This window comes from Gekko japonicus, unplaced genomic scaffold (assembly GCF_001447785.1).
Source record: "Gekko japonicus isolate JY-2015 unplaced genomic scaffold, Gekko_japonicus_V1.1 scaffold901, whole genome shotgun sequence".
NCBI classification, from domain to species: Eukaryota; Metazoa; Chordata; class Lepidosauria; order Squamata; family Gekkonidae; genus Gekko; species Gekko japonicus.
In genome coordinates this window covers 21,641-29,630 of record NW_015173701.1, presented here as the reverse complement: position 1 = coordinate 29,630, position 7,990 = coordinate 21,641, and positions in this window count along the sequence as shown.

Below are 7,990 nucleotides of genomic sequence, written 5' to 3'. Positions count from 1 at the left end.
ACCCCCCCCCCCCCCCAATCCTACTGGACTCACATTTCAGTTGCAAATATATTGCAGCTGCCTTAGGAGCTTGGCTCAGGACTATGCCATTTTTTTAAAAAAAAAGTTAGAAGAACAAAGATAACGTGTGGGTTAAAGTTCCCTTGTTCCCACCAGAAACGACTTGCTTGCATCTGAAATCAACATTTAAGAGCAAGATTTATATACAGGAATTAGCACTATAGAAAAAGACATTTTGGTACGTTTAAAACAAAGTGTTGAGCAGCTACAGTGGAGAGAAACCCAAAATAAGAGCAAGACGCTGACTGATGCGTGCTGATTCTATGCTTGTTCAGTGGGACTTGTTTTCTATTAAAAGTGCTCACGTTTACCGCCTTAAATGGCTGCAATGTACGGCAGGAGCACAGAGGAAGAGCTGGATTTCATGATCTGCAGCAGGAAACCTGAGGACCCCAGCTTCTAAGGGAAAGGGGGGTAAGTACGGGAATTCTTGCCCCACATACAAAACCAGTACTCCTAGTTGTGAAGAATCAGCAATTCAGCTCCTTCTCTCTCTGTCTCTCAGAATTGAAAGGCCATTCTTCTCCAACAACAACAACAAACCCCTTTAATTGTGCTTTTCTTCAGATGGTTAGAATGGGTCATTGTTGCTTGTGTCAACAGGATATAGGGAGCCTCCCCTTCTTCTGAAGCTGTTCTGCCACCTGTGACCGACACCATGGGTTGACACTTCTACAACATTGCTTCACATATGCCACCCATAAGCACTCCAGGATTCCACACCAAGACAAGCAATATTATGAAAAACTTGCCTAATTCAGTTACTTGGGAACAGTTCAGAACAAGTACTTGTTGACTGACTTTATATCCCACCTTTCTCACTGAGACTCAAGGTGGATTATAAAATGTCAAAAACAATGCACTCAGTAAACAAAAAAAAATCCAGTAAACAATGTGATAGGATTAGATCACAGAACTAGAAACAATTTATTCCCTCTTCTAATACCTAATAAACAATGCAGAAAACAGATTACAAGATAGAAGACAATAAAAGCAAGGTTATACATACAATAAACTACAATCCAGTTTGGTGTAGTGGCATATGAGCCAGTTTGGTGTAGTGGTTAGGAACACAGACTCTAATCTGGGAGAACCGGGTTTGATTTCCCACTTCTCCACATGCAGCTGCTGGAGTGACCTTAGGTCAGTCATAGGTTCTCTCAGAGCTGTTCTCTCAAGAGCGGTCCTCAAAAGAGCTCTCAGCCCCACCTACCTCACAGGGTGTCTGTTGTGGGGAGAGGAAGGGAAGGAGATTGTAAGCCACTCTGAAACTCCAAGTGCAGGGCAGGGTATAAATTCAATCTCCTCCTCCTTCTTCCTTATAAAAGTGCCACCCTGAAATGTTCCATTACACTACAGTTCTAATCTTTAAAAAAACTGGCCTCCTGAACAATACTGTTTTGTGCATATTCTATGGAATTATAGATGTATAGAGCCTTTCTGACCTCCTCAGACTGGCCACTCCACAAGGTGGGAGCCACAAGAGTACACATTATGGGCAGTTACTGATCTTACTAGTTTACAGGGTGGCACCTTCAGAAAGCTTTGCTCAGGCGACCAAAGCTGTCACAACATAGCATAACCACAGACGTGATCATGCAGGCACATGGGTCCAAGGCCTTCAAGGGCTTTGCAGTTGATAGCTAGCTAGTACCTTCAACTGAACCTGGTAACTGACTAGTAACCAATGGAGTAACTGCATACTGGATGCGACAGGCATTCTCCACCTAGCTCCCAATAGTAACAGAACTGCAGCGATATGCGTTAAATGGAATTTCTACGCTGACTTTAAGGGCAGACCTACATAGGGCACATTACAATAGTCTAGCCTCAAGGTTAGTAATCATAGCATGAATCCATGTGGCAGAGCTGGTCAAAGAGTCTGGAATCCTTGAGAAACACAGATTGGGGGGGGACTAGGGAACAGCAGGCTGCAATGGGCAGAAAAACCCATACCAATTCCAAAATCCCAGCCAAACAGATTAGTACTTCAAACGTTAGTGGACTAAGAGCTTTTGACTAAAGGAGAGATCTACACAAACCTCAGATCTGTGCTCAGTTCCATGCTGTGTAGCACAAATGTACACCTAGAAAAGTGAGCAGTGACTCACGAAAACTCATACCCTACTACAAATTTTGTTAGTCTTTACGGTGCTACTGGACTCTTATTCTTTCTAGCTAAAGGAGGACAGTCTTATTTAGACAGCATTCTCACCTCCTTGCATCTTAGGTGCACATCCCAAATCCAAATTATTTCACTCTTTTGTGTGAGAATTTGTGTGTGTGTGCATGTGCACTTGGAAGTTACGGTTGGCTTCTGGCAACCCCTAGTGGGGCTTGGATGTATCAGATAGGTGGCTTACTATTGCCTGCCTCTGCGTCCCAGCCCTGGTATTCCTTTGAGATCTCCCTTCTAAGTACTTGCCAGGGTTGGCCCTGCTTAGCTTCTGATGAGATTGGCCTCTCCTGGGCTATCCAGGTCAGAGCTCATTATTTCACTCTTTTATCCCAAAAACAAAGTGGCAGCAGCTGATGTTGAACTGGTAAGACCCTTCAGAGACTTTTATGGCCAACGAGCTTTGCCCGAGAAAGCACTTGGAAAAGTGTCAACTGCACATAAACAAAATATGCTCTTTAAATATTATCCTTCCTCTGACAACACTGTCAGCTCGCACCACAGCTGCCGAGCAGAAGCCAAATATTTATAGGATACTATCAGGCCGAAGGGAAAGAAAAATAGAGTTCGGCACATTCAAAGTCAAGAGGAGCGAGGAAGAAGGAATGTAAACGGAACCCAGCCAGTGTCCGAAAATGGTAAAGCTTGTCTTTAACGCTGAACATAACTTGTTGACTATGGATATAATAGCCAGACTTCATCCGAACCTTACAAACTGATGCGGGGGAATTAGTTGGGTTTTGGCCTGGCTCAACAACTCCTTGCCCATTAAGCTTTGCGCTGTTTTTGTTTTCCCAGCAAAACCACTGACATCAGGCCCAATTAAACCAGCCCTCCAACTGGCAACTGTGCTGCTAAAGAGGTTTCGATCTCCGTGGGCTTAAGCACGAACGCCTTCCTCAATGGAGGTACAATTCATAGGGTTCACCAAACACCTGCTCTGCTCCACTTAAAAAACTAAACTAGCAAACTCCACCTCCGCCCTGAATTTTTGTCCAGCTGAATTACTGCACATACATACAGAAGTTCTGCCCAGAAACCAAATCAGGGCTGGCTTCCAGAATAAGGGATCGGTCACTTATAGACACCAACACATGTGCGAGCAATAAAGTGCATATTCAGCAAGGAGAACAATGGAGCAGTGGTTCTCTAGTGCTACCGGCAGCCATTATTTTTAACTTCAGTCCTAGATAAAGACATTAGTTTCTCTGCCAGGGAGAGCTGTGAACACCCCTGCTCAATAAACATCTAAGCACGCAGAAGGTGGGAGCAGAGATGATGTCTGCCTCACTGCCTCACTGATTGTGATTGAAGGTTAGCTATGAGTAGTCTCTTTTTGCTTTGCCTGAAAAAGCAGCAGTACAGATTCTTACAGGAGATTTTTCCACACATCAGGGCCAAGGATTGGCAAATGCAGAAAAAACAGTTGTGTAGAAGGTGTCCCTCTGGTAGAAGATCTTCTGTCTATGTCCCTCCAAGCCCCAGATTGCTGTCTTGCTCCCCTGCAACTTCCCCTCAAGTCCCATGCATCAATAAAAGCAAACAAACTCCTCAGCCTTCTCATCTACTTTCCAGGATCCCCATTTAACCCTCAGTTTCTGTAACATCTCCAGTGAGGCTGGAATTCACACGTATCAGACCAGAGATCCTTCCGCCACCATCTCAGATCCACAGATGCCAAAAGCAGTTACTTTGTGGTGAGGGAAGTACATTCTGGGTGCGTTCAGACGGGGCGTTTCAGCCGGCATAAACTGTACCGGTTGGAACCAGTGCAGTTTATGCCGGCTGAAACGCGATCACACTTACCTCCCTCACAGTGGAGCCCATCGCTGTATGCCCGTTCACATGCTGCGGGCGTTGGCGTTTTTTTAAAAAAAAAAAACTCAATTTGAGCATGCGCATAGGCAGCCATTCGCAGAATGGCGATCTTTGCGCATGCTCAAAACACCCCGTATTACATTTAAAGTTTAAAGGTAAGGACTTACCTTTAAAATTTAGAGCCCAAACTGGCCTCCCTGAAGTCCCAGACTCCTCCGGAAAGTTAAACTAAGGGCCTTTTCTTTTTTTTAAACAAACGCCGGGGCGAAGCTTCGCCCAAGCGCATATCGGCAACCTAACAAAAAAAATGGCGGGCAAAAATCGGAAGCGTCTGGTTTCCGAACGGAAGTGGCTCTGGAACGGTGGAGAGCGATCAGATGGGGGTACAGCGATTACAACCATTGTACTCAGGATAACACCACTTGGGGACCTAGTGGCAGACTACAACGGTGTAAAGGGCTTTGCAACGGTTAGGGACGGAAGGCAGATGTTCTACGTGTGAACGCCGGTAAGTACACCGATTGCAACCGGCACCTATACCGTTGCAAACGCCGCGTCTGAATGAACCCTCTGTGTCACACTTCTAGAAAGGAGTCCTAGAACAATATGATAGGTAAAGTGCTTCAACCAAGATGCTCCCCTTACATGGCTATTAAAAATCAAACAGGCTCCTTTCCTTACTTTGAGCAGCTGAAGACTCAAGGGCCGATACACACACGTTACAAAGTCCTCATATCTTCCACGAGTTCGATCCATCGACATGCTCTGGGAGCTCTGTGCTCAGACCTCAGTTCCCAGGCAAATACAGGCCCAATTCAGATCAGGATGATGGCATGCAGAGAAAGGGAGTGTAAGCCCCCCCCCCAAGTCATTTTCCCAACTTTCCCTGGAGAGTCACTGTTTCCCCCACTTGTTACATTTACATTAACCAACAATACATTTGAATTTTCCCAAGGGAGTAAACAGTGTCTCCCCGTGACTCTTTCAGGTATGGAAAACTGGAAGGGGGGCCTAAGCCCGTTCCCCCACACACCATGATCCTGATCAGGCCCATGCATGCCTGAGAATTATGCTCCAAACATGAATAGTACACCTGTCAACAGGGCTGTAGGGACAAGAAGACTTTAATGTGTGAATCATCACTCTTTGCCTGGCTTTCCTCTTTTTTAGCCATGGACTGTGTAAGGATTTTCTGCCACAGACTTACTATCTGCCTTAGTCAAGTCACTTTCCCTCAATCTCTGTTAACATTAGGAAGAAACTCAATGGGAGAAAATGGCGTAGGACCTTTGGAAAGAGAGAGACATGGGGACAGAGCACAACCATTTTGAGAAGGCATCAACCACAATCGGCCTTAAAAAAAAGAGCATCGTACATTCCCATAATGAACAAAAATGTAAATAACAAAAAGCATAAATTTCTCCCATAAACAAGCATATTACTGTGGGTGTTGGAAGATTTACAACGCTCCTTTCAACATGTGGTTTTGGACAAGAATTCAATATTGAGGCAATAAAAAAGCTGAAATGCTACAGCAAAATAAATATATAAATATTATCTAATCAACTTTTATTTTAAAAACTTGCAAGAGAAAGAGGCATAGAGGTTCACAGAATATTTAAAAGAACATTCAATCTTTAACATTTGTAAAGAGCAGTAGACATACTACAATTTGGAAAATTAAAAGAAAATTTTTTTCCAGCCATTTCCATGAGCCACAATGGTGTCAAGCCTTGATTGTTTTTACTTGCTCCCCCCACACACACACTTTTTGAAATAGGGTCTGTTGCCAGGCTGTTTCCAAGCAACAGAGATTTCCTCACAGTTCCCCCCCCCTTTTTGTCACACTACTATGTATGAAGCTGAAGACCTATAGAAGAGAGGTGAAAATCACTCACTGTTAAATTTTCTTAATGAAAAGAAGTCTATGGAGTCATGCCCTAAGGAAAGGAGGAAAACTTAACACAAAAAATTTATGCTCTGTGAAACAGTTTTTGTAAGGAAACTACATAGGTGGTGGTGTTTACAAGGCCTCTACAGCACAGAACGCATGACTGTCTTACACAAGTTTTCACATTCATTTGGGTTTCCATGGAAGTGACCCTGGGCCTTCATTAGGTCCCAGAAAGATTTTCACTCTCTAGGGATCCAGCTTGTGATGACTGATTTAGAAAGTTTTAGAAGTTACTTGAGAAAGTAAAGCAATCTGTTAGGGACGTGCCGGGGGGGGGGAGGGGGGAAATCTCTCCTACCAAGCAGTATAAATTGCAGTTTTGGATGTCCTTCGGATGTAGTGGGTTGAGACCATTAATAACTTATTCTTCCTGCCCTCTAGAAGTTAGAAAAGGTTACAGGTAGTCACATTGGTCCAAAAATTAAAAAAAAGTCACTGTGTACTTTTTACTAGGATAAACCACAATGACAGTGTTCTGTGTTTTGAGTTCTCTAAAACTCTTTATCGGGTTGGATGTTAAAGTTGGGGGGGGGGACTTTATACCAGAGCTTTGAAGCCGTATTTTTCTTCATCTTCCTTTTAAAAAACAGTGGCCTGATGAAAAGTTCTGGACACTCAAAGTCTGTACACTGTGTAGTGTTATTTGTAACAAATACCAGGAGTTTTGTGAATAGTCACCGTGCTTATCTTGACTGCGAAGAAATGCAATTTTTCTTTGGAGGTTTGAAATGAGCAAAACCTTCACTCTATGAGTTTTAAAAGTTTTTTTCCTCCTCTCTGAGCAGAGAACAGGGAGGAAGTCAGTTCAATTGCTTTCCAGACTTACCTCAGCCCACCTTCATACAAATGCTAATAGGTCTAGACAATGAGATGGTCAAGCTTCCCCCCCCCCCCAAGCAGGGAACAGAGATTTTGAGGTGTTTTATTTATTTGTTACATTTATATCCCACCTTCTCCGCCATGGCAGGCTCAGGGTGGCTAACAAACATACATATAGACGTATACATTAAAATTCCAGATATACTAAAAGCAGAATTAAGTTAAGATCACAGTATAAAACCATAACTACTCAGCACCATGACTGTAATGGAAGATGGCAACATTCTCTCAACATTTGAGTGGTCGCCTACACCGGTGGTAGGCAAACTGCGGCTCGAGAGCCACATGCAGCTCTTTGGCCCTTTGAGTGTGGCTGACGGCCTATTCCCTCCATTGTTCTCTATGGTGGGGGGAAAGTTACTTTTTCCCCACCATAGAGAACAATGGAGGGGATGGGGATACATAAAAATGTACTAAATGTCCATGCACTTTAAACAATGGCAGATTCTGCCATTTCCCAGCTGAGACTAGCAACCACAGTGGACTGGCAGGCTACAGTGGAACTCCCGATGTGGAACCGGTCCTGTACATCACGAAGGTGGGTGGATGAAAACCGATTCTGCATATCATGATGGGAGAGGATATGCTGGTTCTTCTGCACATTTAACTGGTAAAGCAGAGCATCTCTCCTTATATATAATTGAGTAGTGGGTGCCAAAGTTCTAAAATGCACTCCTTTAGTGTATGGACGCTTGAACTGTCAGTCAGAAGATGCTGGCTGGGTTGACTGGCTGCTTTGTGCAGTCCCGCCCAGCGTTTCAAGGTCTTTTGCATATGGAAGCTGATTGGACTTCACTCCATTCCACACCTCATACTCCCCCCTCCCCGCAAGGCAGTTGGAATGTCAGTTGCATATGGAACCTTCAAGGTCTTTTGCATATGGAAGCTGATTGGACTTCACTCCATTCCACACCTCATACTCCCCCCCCCCAAGGCAGTTGGAATGTCTGTGGTGTGTAGGTCCCAGGAACCTGTTTTAAGAGCTGCCTGGGGGATTATGGACCATTCACACACTTTCAACCTTAACATACCTCATAGGGGGAGAGGAGAATGATGACAGCTGCTTTCCCTAGGCAGAGGCTGGGAGGGGGGGGAAGTAAACT